This window comes from Triticum dicoccoides, chromosome 3A (genome assembly GCF_002162155.2).
Source record: "Triticum dicoccoides isolate Atlit2015 ecotype Zavitan chromosome 3A, WEW_v2.0, whole genome shotgun sequence".
NCBI classification, from domain to species: Eukaryota; Viridiplantae; Streptophyta; class Magnoliopsida; order Poales; family Poaceae; genus Triticum; species Triticum dicoccoides.
In genome coordinates, this window is record NC_041384.1 from 532,737,594 (window position 1) to 532,760,993 (window position 23,400).

Below are 23,400 nucleotides of genomic sequence, written 5' to 3' on the forward strand. Positions count from 1 at the left end.
ACACACACACAACACGTGAAAATAGTGTCGTGACATGAGGATTTCAACTAAAATCGAAACTTCACCCGACCTACATGTACTTAGAGCTCCGACCAGGCCCTTAGCGAGGTTGACCCTTGGAACTTACCGGGTTACTTTCCAGAAACTAGGTCTCTACTTTGATTTTTGCCTTAGTGCAAACTCGAAAAATTCTTTTGAGTAAAAAAACTCAAGCTTTTATAGGATATTTCATCCTTTGAAAATAGAAAATCATGTACTTAGCACCGAAATTGTTCATGTATTTAACACCGAAATGATTAAAAAAACAGATTCTAAAAATAAAGTGAACAAACTCAAGTAAGATGTAAACAATACATGAAAAAATAAAATGAAAAGGTCAAAAGATAAAGTAAAGTAAATAGCTGAAAATAAAACTATATTAAAAATAGAAAAAAATAAGAAAAAGGGAAAAGGAGAGAGAAAGATTTGTCCGAGCCATTAGGCGATAACATCTCCAACCGGACCTCTGACAGTCCTCCCCAGCGCCTTAAGCACTGACGAAAAGTGGTGGCTGAGGCCCAAAATTAGCGCTATCCTCGCCTCACTTGCCAGTATTGCTCACTCACTAGACTCCCTCGCTCCCTCACTGTAAAGAGAAAGCCGACAACTGCTGACTTTTTTTATAGATTCAAAATAATTATAATTCAATAAAATCACAAATTTGAAAGAAGTACACGAATTTTAAAAAAGTTCACTGATTTAGAAAATAGTGGCGAATATATGGGGGAATGCATTGGAGCTCCCAGGTACCACACACCCCTATATGAATATAGCATTAAGAAAAATATCAGGAAATTTCAAAAAATCTGAAATTTTGGGATATCAAATCTGGATGCCCATTGTACACTCGCATTCAGTTTCATGGGAAATGGGTGACCGTGGTATCCACGGCGAAGAAAATACAGTCTGACATACGATCTATCCAAATAATGTTTTCCATACATAGGATTTTTTTTTGACTTTTTTACCGAGATTAACACGGGCACCCATTTCCCCATGAAACTGAAAACGTGTGTACACTGGGCACCTAGGTTTGATATCCCAAAATTTCAGAATTTTTTGAATTTCCTGATATTTTTCTAATGCTATATTCAAATAGAGGTGTGTGGCACCCGAGAGCCACACCAGGAAATTTTTAAAAATTCTGAAATTTTGGGATGTCAAACCTGGGTGCCCATTGTACACCCATGTTCTGTTTCGTGGGGAATTAGTGCCCAGTACACTACCTGAGCTGGATAGCACAAAATATTATAAACGAATTTTCTTCTTTTAACAATCGCAAAACACACATAAGTTGGATTAAGAAAAGTCCACCAGAATGGCAGAGAGTGGCGCTTACCCGACAAGCAGAAAAAAAAGTACAGAAGAACCTAACCTCCACATAGAAAGCAGCAAAAAAAACTAGTAGAAGGAATTCCAAATAAAGGCCTAATGCAGAAAAATGAAAATTGATAAACGAAAACAATAGTACCACCTGATATCCAATATAAAGTTAGCAAGCAAAATTAATGCCAAATTGCCAAATCCAGCACTCCCTGGCAGAACATTGGTCGCAACAAGCAAAGCATGAAACATTTGACTGCATATTCACAACAAGGATCAATGTCAATCAGGGTTATGCTTAAGTAGCTTGGATACGGAATATGACTTCACCTCCTTGAGGTGTCAAGTCCATGAGCAATAGTAAATTCCAGTCATATATAACCCCACATGGCATTACATCGCCAACGGCTATGGAATATACAACATAAACCACCAGAAAATGTCAGCATTTCATTCTTCAATGTGTGAAGCATGGTGAATGCAGATATACCATGTGCCATCTATCTTCTCGAAGACGTTGGTGGCAATTTGCTTGCCCCAAGATTTTCCTTTGGTCTTGACCAACTCCAAGCATGTAACATAACCAAGGTCACCGCGCACATGAACCTCTATGTTCTTAAGATCAATGTTTAGAGGGAACTCATAGTCCGCGTTGCACACCATCTCCCAGCTTTGCAAGACCACATCGTAACCGGATATCCGACCTGCACCGGGATGGACGACATACACGTGGTCTCCTTTAGCCCAGATAGAGTACATTGCAGTAAAATCTCCATTCTTGAAAGCGTTGTAGAATCGTGTATTTGCTGCAAGGACGGAAGCTTCAGTATCCTCATGGAGGACACGCAGATCGTCCCTGATTTTGGCAGCACGGGCATAATCTTCTTCCCGGATAGCTCTGTCCAAATTACGCTGAAGGGTTTCTTCGTCAGCTAACTGATCTTCTTCAGTTTGCGGATAGCCATCAGCCTCCCCACTTTTAACATGGCAAATTCTGGATCTGTTAAAGTTGGAGGCTGCAATTTGAAGCCCTGCACTGAACGTGTGGCATTATGAGAATAGCACATGGTTTTGTTTCTACTTAATTCCTATTGAAAAGTATTATATCAGCCATGGCCACTTTCGGCTAGATTCAAGTATCAGAAAATGGCTCATTCAGAATTACAGTTCCAAAGAACGTTCTAACTTATGCAGAAAATTACTACTCTCAGAAATACTCTGTAGCATCAGGAAAACACAAGTTGCACATTCTAGCCTTCTAGGTTCACAAGTGGAGCTCGACACATTAGCAATTGATGTTATCTTCTAGTAAACCTCTAATTTGCTCGAGAGTAAGTTCACATTCATCTAACTCTTGTCTAGGTCTTCTGTAAGTTAGGCCAGTTATATAAGATCATATGAGGCAGTGCTAATATGCCACCACACAAGCGCATATTGGTATCTACACTACACAATCCAATTCCATAGCTGCAGAACTAAAGTCTGACAGAAATAAATTATGCCCCAGAACTGCTAAAAGATGGAAGGGGCGGGGCGCCCGACGGTGCGAGAACCGGAAGGGAAAAAAAATCCCAAGCAAATTGAGTGGTTGGAGCAAGAACCAGGGGATTACTGCGTGGGCTTATACAATCAGACCAAGAAATCGAGAACAATAGCCAAGAAAGGGGCCTCACAAGGTTCTCTCCGCACTGCCTCGTCGGATGCAGAGGCGAGCCGGGGAGGGGTTGTGGTTATCGGTGAAGAAGAACGCCGCTTCCCTGAGCGGCGTACTCGCGGACGGCCGCAAGATGGCGCTCGCAGCCTGCGCCGCCGACATCGCCGGGAAATAAGTCGTCGCAGCCGCGCAAGCAGGCTATCCTCCCGCTTCTCGTGTCTATCTTTGACTCTCTCTGCCGTCGCTCGGCTCCGTTGTTATTTTAGGAAAATTAGAGAATTCTAATGGGCTACCCATTTCGTCCATGGCCGTCCGTTTGGATCAACGTGGATAAAAAAGTTGACCCAACGCGCCGATCTAAATGGACAGGCGTTCGCTTTCGTCCGCCTGTCAATCCATTTCCGGTCCATTTTTGAGCCGGATTTGCGTCGGCGCGGACACAAGACGAACGTGTACGTGCTCGTCTCTTTTCTCACCGGGCCTGCTAGTTGGTGGCACATTGGATTGGCCGCTTGTAACGCCTCGTGACTGTTGCGTCAGGTGTCTTCCAATTATTCATTGCTGTTGCCTTGTCATTTGCTTGCGTGTCGCATCTTTGTCATGTCATCATCCACATTGCATCTGCATGTTTTCAAAACTTGCATCCGTCCGGGTCTTCCAGTTCTTTCCATCGTCCATTCTGAGCCCGTCCACACTTGCACGCGCCCGCGGCACGTCCGAATTATTTTATAAGTGGCCGAAAAATGTTCTCGGAATGGGATTAAAGTTGGCGTACGGTGTTGTTTTATTGTCAGTAGGCCGCTTGCCAAGTTTTATTGCATTCGGAGCTCGTTTGATAGCCTAAACGTTAAACTATAGCGACATTATGGACGGTCAAACGTCAGACGTTTTCGGTCTCCGGAAACAGACGCCAGGCCTCTCTCTCTTCTCTAGTCTCAGCCCGAGGCCTTCTGCACAGCCCACAAGCTCCAACCTACCCCTCCTCGCGTCCGGAGTCGTCGGATCACGATCAGAGGCTCCGAAAATCCCCTAGAACTCCAACCCTAGCCATTTTTGCTATAAAAGGGAACCCCCTTTTCAAATCTGGACATTCCTTCCCCTCCTCCTCGTTTTCCGCGCCCCCAAATCATCATCCGCCGCCGCCTTCCTCGTTTTAGCGCCGGCATACTCCCCCGCCGCCACGTCAGCAGCGTCGCCGCGCGCAGCCAACCCCTACGTGCCACGTCGCCCCTGCCTCCCTCCACCTCTCGCACGGGCCCGCCAGAGCCCATCCGCGGCCCGCCCCGGGCCGATCTGGGCCCGAGACGCCCGCACCGCGCCGCCATCTTCGATCCGGATCGGGAGGAGCCCAATCTCGAGCTCCTCGCGCCGCCCGACCTTCTCCTCCCCGCCCGCCGGCGACCTAGGCCACCGGAGCACGTCAGGGCTCGCCGGAGTGCCGCTGGGGACGACCGCCTCCTCCTAGGTCGCCCGCACCTCGTTCCCCGTGCACCCTTTCTTCCCTCTCTCCCCTCACCCAAGCCTCTCACCTTTCTCTGCCCGTGGTCAGGTACCGCCGCCGGAGTGCCGCACCTCGCCGTCCCATCGCCGGCCAGCCTCGTCGTTGCTGGAAACGGGCCGGCCTCCCCCGGATTTGGTTGCCCCTTCGCCCCACCACCGTCTCCGACCTTCCCCGCCGTCCTGCGCCGCAGCCGGACCACCACGGCAACGCAGCACGCCGGCGTTGACCGCTGCCTTGCGCGTGGGCCAGATCCACAGCAGGCCCAGCAGCGCCCCGGCCTGCTTCCCCTCCAACTCATGGGCCAAGCCCATGGTGAGCCACTGCTGCGCCTCCCCTTTCCACTGTTGGGCTGACCAGTTTTGGCTCATTTCATGTTTTTTTCCTCCAGAACGATTTTCCTTTTATTCCAGGGATTTGCAGTTTTGCAGAAATGTACTCCTAGTTCATGCATAACGTAACTCACAAATGATGCATCGGATTAAAATGATTTATATATGAAAGTTGCTTAGAATCTTGTCTAGTTTCATAATATCCAACTTTCATGCATGTTTATAATGTTTAAACTGCTGCTTGTTTAAATTTGCTTAAATGCCATGCTAAAATGCTTTAATTCATAACTTAATAACCGTAGCTCCATTTTAAATAATCTTTATATGTAAATGGGGTAGAAAAATGCCTAGTTTAACATGATGGCATTGCTTTGCATGTTTAACAACTCTAAAATTGTGTATAGGGCAGAACACTAGCAAATTCATATTATGCCCATGAAGATTTACCGGAATTGTTGTTTGTTGTTCCGGCCTCATTTAAACTTGCCTAGATAGGTAGTTTTCATATGCTTCACCTCTAGCCATGTTTAACAATATTTAATATTGTTGTGTACATCAACGAGAGAGAACTAAATATTTGATGTGGTGTTTCGTCAATATGCAACTCGTTGCATATTGAGCTCCAATTAATTTGTAGTGTTGTTTGTTGCACTTTGCCATGCCATGCCTCATTAAACCGGACATGCATCATACTTGGTTGTGCATCATGCCATGTTCATGTGATGGTTGTTTACTATATTGTTTGCTTTTTGAAAGTGCAACTATCCCTAGGTGGTTTTGGTAATTCCTAACAACATATAGCTCATTGAGCTAATGCTATTTCAAAATAAATATCTCAGGAAAGCTCAATGATTGGCATGGCATGGATGAGAAAAGTGGACCCCTCAAAATGCTAAGGACAAAGGATTGGCTTAAGCTCAAAGCTCAAGGCTCTACATTTTATTTTTTAGTGATCCAAGATCACTAAAGGTCTATAGGAAAAGCCAATACTATCAAGGAGGGATGAGGTGTTGCTTAATGAGGTTCTTGCTCAAAATGCTTAGTGATATGCTCCAAAACCCTCAGCTACTTTCTCACATCCACATATGACCTAAACCAAAAGTCAAACTCGGCCCCACTGATTCTTTCTATCCGGCGCCACCGAGTTTCAAATGTCATAGCCACTGCCACAAACCCTAGGCAAATTGGTCTCACCGATAGGGATCTCGGTCTCACCGAGATGGGGTTGTAATCTCTCTGTTTCCCTTCATAACATTTCGGTCTCACCGAGATGAGTGATCGGTCCCACCGAGATTGCAATGTAAACTCTCTGTTTTCCCTTCGTAACGTTTCGGTCTCATCGAAATGAGCGATCGGTCCCACCGAGTTTATCTGACCAACTCTCTGGTTAGCTTATTACCAAAATCGGTCTCACCGAGTTTGTGTAATCGGTCTCACCGAGATTACGTTATGCCCTAACCTTAATCATATCGGTCCTACCGAGTTGCATGTCGGTCCCACCGAAAACCCTAACGGTCACTAGCTTTGCTAAATCGGTCAGACCGAGTTTAACCATTCGGTCCCACCGAGTTTGGGAAGTTATGTGTAATGGTTAGATTTTGTGTGGAGGCTATAAATACCCCTCCACCTCCTCTTCGTTCGTGGAGAGAGCCATCAGAACAAACCTACACTTCCAACCTATATTTTCTGAGAGAGAACCACCTACACTTGTGTTGAGACCAAGATATTCCATTCCTACCACATGAATCTTGATCTCTAGCCTTCCCCAAGTTGCTTTCCACTCAAATCTTCTTTCCACCAAATCCATAACCTGTGAGAGAGAGTTGAGTGTTGGGGAGACTATCATTTGAAGCACAAGAGCAAGGAGTTCATCATCAACACACCATTTGTTACTTCTTGGAGAGTGATGTCTCCTAGATTGGCTAGGTGTCTCTTGGGAGCCTCCGACAAGATTGTGGAGTTGAACCAAGGAGTTTGTAAGGGCAAGGAGATTGCCTACTTCGTGAAGATCTACCGCTAGTGAGGCAAGTCCTTCGTGGGCGATGGCCATGGTGGGATAGACAAGATTGCTTCTTCGTGGACCCTTCGTGGGTGGAGCCCTCCGTGGACTTGCGCAACCATTACCCTTCGTTGGTTGAAGTCTCCATCAACGTGGATGTACGATAGCACCACCTATCGAAACCACGATAAAAACATCCGTGTCTCCAATTGCGTTTGAATCCTCCAAACCCTTCCCTTTACATTCTTGCAAGTTACATGCTTTACTTTCCGCTGCTCATATACTCTATGCATGCTTCATTGAATTGTGTTAAGTTTGCTTGACTTGTCCAAAGTTGCTAAAATCTGCCAAGAACTAAAATTGGGAAAAGGCTAGATTTTTATTTGGTCAAGTAGTCTAATCACCCCCCTCTAGACATACTTTCGATCCTACAAGTGGTATCAGAGCTTTGGTCTCCATTTGCTTTGATTTCCATAGCTTTTGGAAGTCATAGCCTTGGTTTCACAACATAGGAGAGTATGGCGTCTAGCGAGGGAAATTACCACCGTAGAGGTCCTTACTTTGATGGTACTAATTTTGCTAGTTGGAAGCATAAGATGAAAATGCATATTCTTGGACATAACCCCGTCGTTTGAGCTATTGTGTGTGTTGGCTTGCAAGGTGAATTCTTTAATGGGAGAGAACCGAATCGTGAAGCTACCGCGGAAGAGCTGAAAATGCTACAATACAATGCTCAAGCTTGTGATATCCTCTTCAACGGATTATGCCCCAAAGAATTCAACAAAATCAGCCGTCTTAAGAATGCAAAGGAAATTTGGGATACTTTGATTGATATGCACGAAGGTACCGACTCCGTCAAGGAATCCAAGTTGGATGTGCTTCAAAGTCAACTTGACAAGTTCAAAATGAAGGATGGTGAAGGTGTCGCTGAAATGTACTCTAGGCTTGCTCTTATCACAAATGAGATTGCCAGCTTAGGAAGTGAAGAGATGACCGAAAAATTTATCATCAAGAAGATCCTAAGAGCCTTGGATGGAAAATACAATATTGTATGCACATTGATCCAAATGATGCCAAATTATAAAGATCTCAAGCCAACGGAAGTCATTGGAAGAATTGTTGCTCATGAGATGTCACTCAAGGATAAGGAGGAGCTCCATAACAAGTCAAGTGGTGCTTACAAAGCCTCATGTGAAGCTCCCACATCATCAAGTGAGAAACAAACCTTCAATGAAGAATTGAGCCTAATGGTGAAGAACTTCAACAAGTTCTACAATAATAGAAGCAAAGAGAGAAATTCCAAGTCAAGGTCCTACAATGACAAAAGATCTTCTAGTCGAGAGCGAAACTGCTACAATTGTGGAAGACCCGGACACTACTCCAATGGGTGTACGGCTCCCCACAAGAGAAGAGAAGATTCTCCCAAAAGAAGAAGTAGAAGAGAAGAATCACCATCGAGGGAGAGAAGGAGTAGGGATGATCGTTATGAATGAAGACCCTCCCGGAGAAGCAAGGATTCGGAAAGGAAGGACAAGTCATTGATACGTCTCCAACGTATCTGTAATTTTTGATTGCTCCATGCTATATTATCTACTGTTTTGGACAATATTGGGCTTTATTTTCCACTTTTATATTATTTTTGGGACTAACCTATTAACCGGCGGCCCAGCCCAGAATTGCTGTTTTTTTGCCTATTTCAGTGTTTCGAAGAAACGGAATATCAAACGGAGTCCAAACGGAATAAAATCTTCGGGAACGTGATTTTCTCACCGAACATGATCCAGCAGACTTGGACCCTGCTCCAAGGAACAAAAGAGGCGGTCACGAGGGTGGGGGCGCCCCCCCTAGGACACACCCCCTACCTCGTGGGCCCCATGTTGCTCTTCCGACGTACTTCTTCCTCCTATATATACACACATACCCCCAAACGATCAGAACAGGAGCCAAAAACCTAATTCCACCGTCGCAACTTTCTGTATCCACGAGATCCCATCTTGGGGCCTGTTCCGGAGCTCCGCCGGAAGAGGGCCGTCATCACGGAGGGCTTCTACATCACCATAGCCTCTCCGATGAAGTGTGAGTAGTTTACCTCAGACCTTCGGGTCCATAGTTAGTAGCTAGATGGCTTCTTCTCTCTCTTTGAATCTCAATACAAAGTTCCCCCCTCTCTCATGGAGATCTATTCGATGTAATCTTCTTTTTGCGGTGTGTTTGTTGAGACCGATGAATTGTGGGTTTATGATCAAATCTATATATGAATAATATTTGGATCTTCTCTGAATTCTCTTATGCATGATTGGTTATCTTTGCAAGTCTCTTCGAATTATCCGTTTGGTTTGGCCAACTAGATTGGTAGTTCTTGCCATGGGAGAAGTGCTTAGCTTTGGTTCGATCTTGCGGTGTCCTTACCCAGTGACAGAAGAGGCAGCAAGGCACGTATTGTATCATTGCCATCGAGGATAACAAGATGGGGTTTATTTCATATTGCATGAATTTATCTCTCTACATCATGTCATCTTGCTTAAGGCATTACTCTGTTTTTAACTTAATACTCTAGATGCATACTGGATAGCGGTCGATGAGTGGAGTAATAGTAGTAGATGCAGAATCGTTTCGATCTAGTTGTCACGGACGTGATGCCTATATACATGATCATGCCTAGATATTCTCATAATTATGCACAATTCTATCAATTGCTCAACAGTAATTTGTTCACCCACCGTAGAATACTTATGCTCTTGAGAGAAGCCACTAGTGAAACCTATGGCCCCCGGGTCTATTCTCATCATATCAATCTCCATCACTTTTATATTGCTTTGCTATTTACTTTGCCTTTACTTTTACTTTGCATCTTTATATCAAAAATACCAAAAATATTCTATCTATCAGATCTCACTCTTGTAAGTGACCGTGAAGGGCTTGACAACCCCTAATCGCGTTGGTTGCGAGTAGCCATCGCTTTGTGCAGGTACGAGGGACTTGAGCGTGGCCTCCTACTGGATTGATACCTTGGTTCTCAAAAACTGAGGGAAATACTTACGCTACTCTGCTGCATCATCCCTTCCTCTTCGGGGAAAACCAACGCAAGCTCAAGACGTAGTAAGAAGTATTTCTGGCGCCGTTGCCGGGGAGTCTACACAAAAAGTCATATACCAAGTACCCATCACAATACCTATCTCTCGCATTACATTATTTGCCATTTGCCTCTCGTTTTCCTCTCCCCCCAATTCACCCTTGCCGTTTTATTTGCCCTCTCTCCCTATCCTCCCTCTCTATTTGCCTCTTTGTTTGCTCGTGTGCTAGTTTGCTTGCTTGTCGTTATGTCTGAAATTGGGGAAGTTATCGCCAATATGGGCGATAACAATATCATGGAAAATTCTGATGCTCCTACTAAAGAACCTACCATCTTTCATAGAAAAAAAATTCCGTGTTGGTAGTGGTAATATTATTGGAAAAGGAGTTATTGAAGATTTATTTACTTGTGCCGGTGCTTTACCTTCTATGGGTAGTTCTATCCTTCACGGAACTAGTAGTCTTGCGGACGCTACTGCCATGCTTGTAGTTGAACTTGAAAGACAATCCATGCACATGCATCCTTCCATACAAAGGATTTTTCTAGAATTTTCTAATATTGAACATTCATCTGTTAAGCGTGCCGCTACTATATTTTTGGCTCATGAGTTTAGATTTATAATAAGAGAAGCCAAATAAATCTTTGTGTATTATAGGGTAGATGCTTGCCGTCCTCCCATAGAGGCTATCCTCTTTGATCAAGAAGAAATAATGCGTTTTCAATCTCTAGATTATGTTGCTTTTAATGAAAATCTTAGAAGAAGGGTTCCTACCAATGTTTTAGTTGATAAAATTTCCGAACTTATTGATGATTTGGCTATTCGAAATAATGAACTAGGATATTCTCTTGAATATAGGCTCACAAAGTTCTGTCAAAAGAATGCTTATAATGATGAATTGGTTGTGCATTATGAAGGACCAAAGGAGGAACCTATACCTCCCAAGGTTGATCTTGGGGACTTTTGTCCTGTTAAATTTAGTCCTTTTGATTACTTTTGCTTGCCTCAAAGAAAACTTGCTGCCGAACGTAGAGAATATGAAATGAGTTTTACCAATCTATCTTATTACTATGGCAATACCTAGATCTATTCTTGCATGTTATGCCTAGCTAGGGGCGTTAAACGATAGCGCTTGTTGGGAGGCAACCCAATTTTATTTTTATTCATTGATTTTTTCTCCTGTTTAGTAATAAATAAATTATTTAGCCCCTGTTTTGGTTGTGTTTTTTTGTGTTTAATTAGTGTTTGTGCCAAGTAGAACCATTGAGAAGACTTGGGGAAAGTCTTGTTGAACTTGCTGTAAAAAACAGAAACTTTAGCGCTCACGAGAACTGCTGTCATTTTTATTTGAAGAGTGATATTTAGTTAATTATTTTTGCAGATGATTAATAGATAAATTCCTCACGTCCAGAAAGTTATTTTATAATTTTGGGGGTTCCAGATCTTGCGCTAGCTACAGATTACTACAAACTGTTCTGTTTTTGACAGATTCTGTTTTTTGTGTGTTGTTTGCTTATTTTGATGAATCTATGGCTAGTAAAATAGTTTATAATCCATAGAGAAGTTGGAATACAGTAGGTTTAACACCAATATAAATAAATAATGAGTTCATTACAGTACCTTGAAGTGGTCTTTTGTTTTGTTTCACTAACGGAGCTCACGAGTTTTCTATTTTGAGTTTTGTGTTGTGAAGTTTTCAAGTTTTGGGTGAATTCTTTTGATGGATCATGGAACAAGGAGTGGAAAGAGCCTAAGCTTGGGGATGCCCATGGCACTCCAATATAATCCAAGGACACCAAAAAGTTAAAGCTTGGGGATGCCCCGGAAGGCATCCCCTCTTTTCGTCCACTTCCATCGGTAATTTACTTGGAGCTATATTTTTATTCACCAACATGATATGTGTTTTGCTTGGAGCATCTTGTATTATTTGTGTCTTTGTTTTTTAGTATACCACAATCATCCTTGCTGTACACATCTTTTGAGAGAGCCATACATGAATTAAAATTTGATAGAATGCTCTATGTCCTTCACTTATATCTTTTGAGCTAGATAATTTTGCTCTATGTCCTTCACTTATATCTTTTGAGCTAGATAATTTTGCTCTATGTGCTTCATTTATATCTTTCGAGCTAGATAATTTTGCTGTATGTGCTTCACTTAGATCTTTTAGAGCACGGTGGTGGATTCGTTTTAAAGAAACTATTGATCTCTCATGCTTCACTTAAATTAATTTGAGAGTCTCTTAATAGCATGGTAATTTGCCTAATAATAATATGCTTGGTATTCAAGATTTGTGGAACTTTCTTTTGAGTGTGTTGAATACTAAGAAAAGATTGAAGCATGATAATTGTTTTGAGATATGGAGGTGATAATATTAAAGTCATGCTAGTTGAGTAGTTGTGAATTTAAATAATACTTGTGTTGAAGTTTGTGATTCCCGTAGCATGCACGTATGGTGAACCGTTATGTGATGAAGTCGGAGCATGATTTATTTATTGATTGTCTTTCTTATGAGTGGCGGTCGGGGACGAGCGATGGTCTTTTCCTACCAATCTATCCCCCTAGGAGCATGTGGGTAGTACTTTGCTTTGATAGCTTCTAAATTTTTGCAATAAGTATATGAGTTCTTTATGACTAATGTTGAGTCCATGGATTATACACACTCTCACCCTTCCACCCTTGCTAGCCTCTCTAATACCGCGCAACTTTCGCCGGTATCATACACCTACCATATACCTTCCTCAAAACAGCCACCATACCTATCTATTATGGCATTTCCATAGCCATTCCGAGATATATTGCCATGCAACTTTCCACCTTCTAGTTCATCATGACACATTCATCATTGTCATATTGCATATCCCGGTACACCGCCGGATGCATTCACATAGAGTCATATTTTGTTCTAAGTATCGAGTTGTAATCGTTGAGTTGTAAGAAAAATAAAAGTGTGATGATCATCATTATTAGAGCATTGTCCCAGTGAGGAAAGAATGATGGAGACTATGATTCCACCACAAGTCGGGATGAGATTCCGGACGAAGAAAAAGAGGCCAAAGAAGCCAAAAAAAAGAGAAAGGCCACATATAAAAAAATGAGAGAAAAAGAGAGAAGGGACAATGTTACTATCCTTTTACCACACTTGTGCTTCAAAGTAGCATCATGATTTTCATATTAGGGAGTCTCTCATGTTATCACTTTCATATACTAGTGGGAATTTTTCATTATAGAACTTGGCTTGTATATTCCAATGATGGGCTTCTTCAAATTGCCCTAGGTCTTCATGAGCAAGCAAGTTGGATGCACACCCACTTAGTTTCTTTTGAGCTTTCATATACTTATAGCTCTAGTGCATCCGTTGCATGGCAATCCCTACTCACTCACATTGATATCTATTGATGGGCATCTCCATAGCCTGTTGATACGCCTAGTTGATGTGAGACTATCTTCTCCCTTTTTGTCTTCTCCACAACCACCATTCTATTCCACCCATAGTGCTATATCCATGGCTCACGCTCATGTATTGCGTGAAGATTGAAAAAGTTTTGAAAATGTTAGAGTATGAAACAATTGCTTGGCTTGTCATCGGGGTTGTGCATGATTTAAATACTTTGTGTGGGGAAGATGGAGCATAGCCAGACTATATGATTTTGTAGGGATAACTTTCTTTAGCCATGTTATTTTGAGAAGACATAATTGCTTTGTTAGTATGCTTGAAGTATTATCATTTTCTATGTCAATATAAACCTTTGTCTTGAATCTTTCTAATCTGAAAATTCATACCACAATTAAGAAGATTTGCATTGAAATTATGCCAAGTAGCACTCTGCATCAAAAATTCTCCTTTTATCATTTACCTACTCGAGGACGAGCAGGAATTAAGCTTGGGGATGCCTGATACTTCTCCAACGTATCTATAATTTTTGATTGCTCCATGCTATATTATCTACTGTTTTGGGACTATATTGGGCTTTATTTTCCACTTTTATATTATTTTTGGGACTAACCTATTAACCGGAGGCCCAGCCTAGAATTGTTGTTTTTTGTCTATTTCAGTGTTTTGAAGAAACGGAATATCAAACAGAGTCCAAACGGAATAAAATCTCCGGGAACGTGATTTTCTCACCGAACGTGATCCAGGAGACTTGGACCCTGCTCCAAGGAACAAAAGAGGCGGTCACGAGGGTGGGGGGCGCGCCCCCCTGCCTCGTGGGCCCCTCGTTGCTCCTCTGACATACTTCTTCCTCCTATATATACACACGTACCCCCAAATGATCAGAACAGGAGCCAAAAACCTAATTCCACCACCGCAACTTTCTGTATCCACGAGATCCCATCTTGGGGCCTGTTCCGGAGCTCCGCCGGAAGAGGGCCGTCATCACGGAGGGCTTCTACACCACCATAGCCTCTCCAATGAAGTGTGAGTAGTTTACCTCAGACCTTCGGGTCCATAGTTAGTAGCTAGATGGCTTCTTCTCTCTCTTTGAATCTCAATACAAAGTTCTCCCCCTCTCTCGTGGAGATCTATTCGATGTAATCTTCTTTTTGCGGTGTGTTTGTTGAGACCGATGAATTGTGGGTTTATGATCAAGTCTATCTATGAATAATATTTGGATCTTCTCTGAATTCTCTTATGCATGATTGGTTATCTTTGCAAGTCTCTTTGAATTATCCGTTTGGTTTGGCCAACTAGATTGGTAGTTCTTGCCATGGGAGAAGTGCTTAGCTTTGGGTTCAATCTTGCGGTGTCCTTACCCAGTGATAGAAGGGCAGCAAGGCACGTATTGTATCGTTGCCATCGAGGATAACAAGATGGGGTTTATTTCATATTGCATGAATTTATCTCTCTACATCATGTCATCTTGCTTAAGGCGTTACTCTGTTTTTAACTTAATACTCTAGATGCATGCTGGATAGCGGTCGATGAGTGGAGTAATAGTAGTAGATGCAGAATCGTTTCGATCTACTTGTCACGGATGTGATGCCTATATACATGATCATGCCTAGATATTCTCATAATTATGCACAATTCTATCAATTGCTCAACAGTAATTTGTTCGCCCACCTTATAATACTTATGCTCTTGAGAGAAGCCACTAGTGAAACCTATGGCCCCCGGGTCTATTCTCATCATATCAATCTCCATCACTTTTATATTGCTTTGCTATTTACTTTGCCTTTACTTTTACTTTGCATCTTTATATCAAAAATACCAAAAATATTCTATCTATCAGATCTCACTCTCGTAAGTGACTGTGAAGGGCTTGACAACCCCTAATCACGTTGGTTGCGAGTAGCTATCACTTTGTGTAGGTACTAGGGACTTGAGCGTGGCCTCCTACTGGATTGATACCTTGGTTCTCAAAAAACTGAGGGAAATACTTACGCTACTCTGCTGCATCATCCCTTCCTCTTTGGGGAAAACCAACGCAAGCTCAAGACGTAGCAGTCATCAAGGAGCTACACAAAACAAAGACATCAAGCTCATATTGGTGAATGGGTATCCGGCTCCGACTCCGACAGTCACTCCGAGAGAAGCTATCACTCTGACTCCGAATATACTCAAGATGAAGGTGTTGCCGGTCTAGCACTTGTGTCAACCAACTCCTACGACATATTTGATTCACCAAATGAAGGAATTGGAAGATGCTTCATGGCCAAAGGTCCAAAGGTATCACACCCCGAGTATGTTGATTTCAATAGTGATGAAGATGACTTGTTAGGTGATAATGATTTACTTGTTGACAACTCTAGTGATGAATACTATGATGAAACATTAATTAATCATGCTAATCAAGATGAAACGAATGACAATGATAAGGAGAAGATTGAGTATCTAACTAAAGAATTAAACACTCTTAAGTTAGCTCATGAAACTATCTTAGGAGATCATCGAGAACTTTTAAGGACTCATGAGAAATTACGTTTTGAGAAGCTCAATCTTGAGCAAGAGCATGAGTTCTTAAAGGCAATCAATGATGATCTTCGCAAGAAAAGTTCTTCTTACATTGCCAAGCGTTTACTCTTATCCACTTACATGCCTCAAGTCAAGTCTAGCAACAAGAGTAAGAAAGATTCTTCTTCTAGTAGTAACAATAATCATGCTAAATCCAATGTTGTTGCTTCCAATAGTTCTCTTGATTCCACTAATGACTCTCTTAGCCAAGTTACACTTGAGCAAGAAAATAGCTTATTGAAGGGAATCATAGAGAAAGGTGTTTACAAGAGCCTTGCCGGGAGTAAGAAATTCGAGGAAATTGTACGCAAGCAAGGAAGGCATCAGAAGAATCAAGGTATTGGTTTTGAAAGAAAGTTCAATGTCAATGGAGTTGAGTGGGAATAAGATCAATACCCCAAGACGAAGTTTGTTCCTCAACAAGAGAAGTATGATCCTACTTCTTCCAAAGGGACACAAGCTCAAGATAATCTTCCACCACAAGACCACAAGCAAAAAGGCAAGGACAAGGTTCAAGAGGAAATTGATGCATTTGAAGAAGCTCCTAAGGCCTTGGTCAAGTGGGTTCCCAAGACTACATCAAGTTCCACTTCATCAAGTACAACTACAACTCCGAGGATTCCCATCAAGATGGTGTGGATCCCGAAGAAGAAGAACTAGAGAGTTCTTGAGGGTGACTCTGCCAACATACTTCACTCTTATCATTTTGGCAAGAACAAGTGCAATCAACTTCCAAATCGTGCACTAGTTCAAGGAGTCACACACCCTCTTGTTGGTAAGACAAGGGACAAGGTAACCTAATGCTTTCATGGACATCATATTGTGTGTGCATCACTCTATGTCTATGGATATCCTTGTTTGTTCCTTGTGGGACTAACCCGTGTAGGTATTGAAAGTGCAATTCACTCCAAAGGATAGCTCCGAATGATCTACATCAACATAGAGCATCCACATCTTCAACACCTACATGAAGTCATCATCGACAAAACCCAAGGTTAGTTCATCCCTCTTAGGGGGGATCTCACATCTAGGGGGAGCTTTGCTCTAACAATTGAGTTAAAGCAACTCTAATGGTGTGAACACAACAACGCTTTATGTAAAAGTGGTAACCCCACTTGTGCTTAAACGATGAGTATGACCTATGATCAAATGTTCTCATTTGACTCCTAAGTCAATATACTCATATATAGATGACCTAGTCATCGCCAATTGCTTGATAGGTGCTAGAATTGTTTGTGCATGCTTTGCCACATATTTCATTTGTCATTTTATTGTGTGAGCATGTTGGTTGCATAATTTACTCATTCGAGGACATCCACTTGTTGTTTTGATTGATTGGTTTATTTTTCTTTTGCCAAGTGGATGGACAAGAATGCCTAAGAACTTTCTCTAGCTATCTATGCTTTTCTCGTCTCAAACTCTATTCATGTTGCATCACAAAGTTTGATCAAGTCAGATTCAAACCACTCTGTGTGAGGAGCACTCGGTGTCCCCGATTCGTCATAGACTTAAACTTCCAAAACTTCTTTGTGTGTTTTGGTCTGACCGATTCATCCATTTCGGTCATACCGAGATCACTAAGTCGATCTAGGTTTTCAATCTCGGTGCAACCGATTTGAACTTTTCGGTCACACCAAGTTTCACTAACTGCTTGCAGTTATGAATCTCGGTGCCACCGAGTTGTTCCACTCGGTCACACCGACACGGTCAGGCTATATATATATCCACGGGTCAAATTTTGGAAAACTTTCCGAACCTCCTCGCCCGCGCTTAGCCTGCTCTGCCTCCCTGGGTCTCCGGATCATCCTCCTCGTCGCCAGCCGCCTCCTTTCGCTGGTCTCCGCCGCCGTCAACGGGATCGTCTCCGCCGTTGCAGTCGTAGCAAGTTCATCGCCGAACTAGGGTATGGACTTGAACTTTGTGCTGTTCTAACTCTGATTCCCCAGCACATTGCTTTGCCATGTATCTTGCCACGATTGAGATCATTCTATCAATGGAAAACACTCCGTAGTTTAGTCATGAATTGAAAATTTAAGGTTAGGTTTCCTACGAAACCATCTCGGACTGACCGAGTTGATGAAATCGGTTCCACCGATTTGGCTCAGGTCATTGCACATGTGATTCTCGGTCTGACCGAGAATTGCAAATTGGTGTGATCGAGTTCAGCACTTTGTGAAACCCTAGCAGTCTCGGTGCCACCGAACTGTGACTCGGTCTGACCAAGTTCACTAGTTTAGGTTCCAAAAGTTGCTTCGGTATCACCGAGTTTGCAAATCGGTAGATCCGAAATGCTTTCCGTGGAAAACTAAAACTAAGTTTTTAACTCATTCTTTTGCAAAAACCTCTGTACTTTGTGGTGCTTATCCACTCTACCTCATCTATAATCTATTCACAGGGTCTGTTGTCAGTGTTTTCATCATGTCAGATCAGAGTGACAGTCAGAACAAGTCTAAGGAGCAGGTTCACTTGAGTGGGGCACTAGTCCCTCTAGCAGCTCAGATGATGGAAGTAGGAGCACACCCAGCAATCTGCCAAAGGCTGCCACCAGGGCCAGCAAGAAAAGAACCTCAGAGTCAGAGGATGATGACTATGTGGCTGAGGAAGAAGAAACCACCTCAAAGAGGAAAGTCCTGAAAAAGGAATATGGCACAACTGCTACCACCAAGCCAGGGATGAAGCAAAAGGTTCCTGCCAAGAGAGCTCCAATGTCTAAAGCCAGAACATCTACTCAAGAGACTTTGGGATCTGCACCCAAAGAGCAGGATGTGGCAGAAAAGAAAAGGAAGGAAAGGGTCAAGAAGACCACTGCCAGAGTGCTTGGGAGATCTTCAATAATGAAAGACTCTGAAGAAGAGGAAGAGGATGCAGCACTAGCACCCAAAGCTCAGAAGCTTATGGGAGATGCCATAAGATCAGGGGCTGCTCCATCTAAGCCCAAAGGATCTTCTAAGCCAGCTGCTCCAAAACCCAAAACTGCACCCAAGAGGAACACCGGGAACATCCCAGCAGCAGAGAAGAACAAGGCCCCAGTGCCTGAAGCTGCAACTGAAGAAGATGATTCTGTCGTGTTAAGGAAGTTGAAGCCAAAACTTCCAGATCACAATGATGCTCATCCAGTAGCTGAAAACATGAAGATAAGGAAAGACTCTAGTCTAAGGCTATGGAGAGAGTCTGATCCATATGCCACCAGGATAAGGACTGTTGTGGACTACAGGTTCCATACAAAGGAACTACAGGACTTCTATGAGACCATCTTGCTTGACAAGAAGCCCATAGTGTGTGACATGAGATGGGTCGATTGGTCATTCATTGAGGAAAACGAGGATCACTTCCCTGGTGTATATGACAACTTCAAGGCTTGTGGAGTTGATGAGTTTGTGGCTCAGAAGCTCACAAAATGGAATGATGAGCTCATCATGCAGTTTTACTCCACAGCTCACTTCTACCCAGATGGAAGGATTGTTCTGATGTCTGAAGGTACTAGGTACCAGTCCATAGTTGCAGAATGGGCTAAGTTGATAAATGCCCCAGAAGAGAGTGAAGATGATTTGGATGTCTATGCCAAGAAGAAGAAGGATCACAACACCATGGCACACATGTACAAGGAGATCCCAGATGCTGCTCTTGAGACACACAAGTTTGGATCTGTACATTACCTTCTGTCAGGCTTGCCAACTATCAACTAGATCCTCATGCACACTCTCTTGCCAAAGTCAGGAGATCACAAGATGATCAGAGGCCATGCAATTAAATGTCCCACAGAAGTTCAAAGTCATGAGCCTAATAGTGGAAACCATTAAGAGGACAGCTGCAGATCAGAAGAGGAGTTGTGGGTATGCCCCACAAATCCAGGAGCTGATTAACTCCAAGATGGGCACTGGCACATATCTCCTGGACAAGGAGCACCTGCCCATCTACCCAAAATTTGAGGACAACACTGTGGTGATGGATGAAAATGAACCATCTTCTATGCACGCACAAGCCAAGAAGGAGAAGGCCAAGGCTGAAAAGGCTACAAGGATGCCAACTACTGAAGAAGCATCTCAGTATCTTCTGAAGAGCAAGCAAGATCAGCTTGGCTACTTGATTGCCTCCACTCTGAGGATTGAGAAGGGACTGGCCACCCCGACTCAAAACCAGGAGAGCTTGGAGAGGATCGTGGAGCAGAAGTTCTATGACTTAGATGTGAAGGTTACTGAGATCCAGTCAGTCGTTGAGAAACTTCAGGATGAAGTGCAGGAGAAGAAGGGCAAGAAAACCACTGATGCTTTTGCTAGAGTGCCCAGAGTTCAGAGGTCTACTGCAGTGCCTATTCCAGACACCAGAGCTACTTCATCTGCACCAGCTACAGCTTCAGTGCCACCAGCTCCAGCACCTACTCAACCAGCTCCATCTACATCGACTGATGCCTTCGTTCTTGGAGTTCTGTCTACACCACCACCCGAAGACCAAGCCTGAGTGTCGATTTAGCACTATGCGTTTTTATGAACTTTTTGGTAACTTGTTGCCAAAGGGGGAGAAAATGTATAGATCATAGGCTTCGAGAGAGAGCATTGCTTTTATTGTCTCTTTTTGTTTGGTGGTTAAACTTCGTTTATTTGCTTGGTTGAGATACTTTATGCCTTTGTGATACTTGGATGATCATGTGTTTGATCATATGCTACCTTAATGCTTGTTGGATGACATTATCCTTTTTATGTGATCATTCACTTTGCTTGGTGATGAGTGCATGTATTTTAATTATTATCATTTTGAGCGCTCCACCAAGATGTATGTGACATGGAAGAGTAACTCATGATCCTAACTCTTTGTGCATTTGCAGTCCAAAGCAAATCTTAAACTATGCACAAACTTAGGGGGAGATCTTGCTTTTCACATACTTCTCAAAGCGACAATGTTTTTCACTCTTATTATCATTTGTCGAAGCTTTGATCTATATGTTCTCATCAATTACCAAAAAGGGGAGATTGAAAGTGCAACTATCCCTAGGTGGTTTTGGTAATTCCTAACAACATATAGCTCATTGAGCTAATGCTATTTCAAGATTAATATCTCAGGAAAGCTCAATAATTGGCATGGCATGGATGAGAAAAGTGGACCCCTCAAAATGCTAAGGACAAAGGATTGGCTCAAGCTAAAAGCTCAAGACTCTACATTTTCTATTTTATTGGTCCAAGATCACATTGAGTCTATAGGAAAAGCCAATACTATCAAGGAGGGATGAGGTGTTGCTTAATGAGGTTCTTGCTCAAAATGCTTAGTGATATGCTCCAAAACCCTCAACTACTTTCTCACATCCACATATGACCTAAACCAAAAGTCAAACTCGGCCCCACCGATTCTTTCTATCCGGTGCCACCGAGTTTCAAATGTCATAGCCACTGCCACAAACCCTAGGCAAATCGGTCTCACCGATAGGGATCTCGGTCTCACCGAGTTGGGGTTGTAATCTCTCTGTTTCTCTTCGTAACATTTTGGTCTCACCGAGATGAGCGATCGGTCCCACCGAGATTGCAATGTAAACTCTCTGTTTTCCCTTCGCAACGTTTCGGTCTCACCGAAATGAGCGATCGGTCCCATCGAGTTTACCTGACTAACTCTCTGGTTAGCTTATTACCAAAATCGGTCTCACCGAGATTACGTTATGCCCTAACCCTAATCATATCAGTCCTACCGAGATGCATGTCGATCCCAGCGAAAACCCTAACGGTCACTAGCTTTGCTAAATCGGTGAGACCGAGTTTAACCATTCGGTCCCACCGAGTTTGGGAAGTTATGTGTAACGGTTAGATTTTGTGTGGAGGCTATAAATACCCCTCCACCTCCACTTCATTCGTGGAGAGAGCCGTCAGAACAAACCTACACTTCCAACCTATATTTTCTGAGAGAGAACCACCTACACTTGTGTTGAGACCAAGATATTCCATTCCTACCATATGAATCTTGATCTCTAGCCTTCCCCAAGTTGCTTTCCACTCAAATCTTCTTTCCACCAAATCCATATCCTGTGAGAGAGAGTTGAGTGTTTGGGAGACTATCATTTGAAGCACAAGAGCAAGGAGTTCATCATCAACACACCATTTGTTACTTCTTGGAGAGTGGTGTCTCCTAGATTGGCTAGGTGTCACTTGGGATCCTCCGACAAGATTGTGGAGTTGAACCAAGGAGTTTGTAAGGGCAAGGAGATCGCCTACTTCGTGAAGATCTACCGCTAGTGAGGCAAGTCCTTCATGGGCGATGGCCATGGTGGGATAGACAAGGTTGCTTCTTCGTGGACCCTTTGTGGGTGGAGCCCTCCATGGACTCGCGCAACCATTACCCTTCGTGGGTTGAAGTCTCCATCAACGTGGATGTACGATAGCACCACCTATCGGAACCACGAAAAAAACATCCGTGTCTCCAATTGCGTTTGAATCCTCCAAACCCTTCCCTTTACATTCTTGCAAGTTACATGCTTTACTTTTCGCTGCTCATATACTCTATGCATGATTGGTTGAATTGTGTTAAGATTGCTTGACTTGTCCAAAGTTGCTAAAATCTGCCAAGAACTAAAATTGGGAAATAGCTAGATTTTTATTTGGTCAAGTAGTCTAATCACCCCCCTCTAGACATACTTTCGATCCTACACTTCTTCGTGTTAGTTCCGATAACATCGCGTTTGTGAGGATCCGTTCGACTACGTCCGTTTGTCTTCTTCATGGACTCGTTCTTCTTCCTTGCGAGATCTCAGGCAAGATGACCATACCCTCGAATTCACTTCTATCTTTGCTTGCTAGTTGTTCGCTCTATTGCCATGCCGCGCTACCTACCACCTGTTATATCATGCCTCCTATATTGCCATGTTCAGCCTCTAACCCACCTTCCTAGCAAACTGTTGTTTGGCTAAGTTACCGCTTTGCTCAGCCCCTCTTATAGCGTTGTCAGTTGCAGGTGAAGCTGAAGTTTTTCCATGGTGGAACATGGATATGTTGGGATATCACAATATCTCTTATTTTAATTAATGCATCTATATACTTGGTAAAGGGTGGAAGGCTCGGCCTTATGCATGGTGTTCTGTTCCACTCTTACCGCCCTAGTTTCCGTCATACCGGTGTTATGGTCCTTGATTTTGCGTTCCTTACGCGGTTGGGTGTTATGGGACCCCCTTGACAGTTCGCTTTGAATAAAACTCCTCCAGCAAGGCCCAGTGCTTCTCTAAGTGTTGGTCCAAACCGAGCTGTCTGTGGGGCCACCTCGGGGAAACTTGAGGTTTGGTTTTACTCGTAGCTAGTCTCATCCGGTGTTGCCCTGAGAACGAGATACGTGCGACTCCTATCGGGATTGTCGGCACATCGGGTGGCTTTGCTCGTCTTGTTTTACCATTGTCGAAATGTCTTGTAACCGGGATTCTGAGACTGATCGGGTCTTCCCGGGAGAAGGAATATCCTTCGTTGACCGTGAGAGCTTGTGATGGGCTAAGTTGGGACACCCCTGCAGGGTTTTGAACTTTCGAAAGCCGTGCCCGCGGTTATATGGCAGATGGGAATTT

The 23,400-nt window shown here is 43.2% G+C and overlaps 1 pseudogene; it reads right to left on the reverse strand.

The window, feature by feature from the left end:
- Nucleotides 1–738: 738 nt before the first annotated feature.
- On the reverse strand, nucleotides 739–4,828 carry LOC119269022 (annotated as a pseudogene).
- Nucleotides 4,829–23,400: the final 18,572 nt, after the last annotated feature.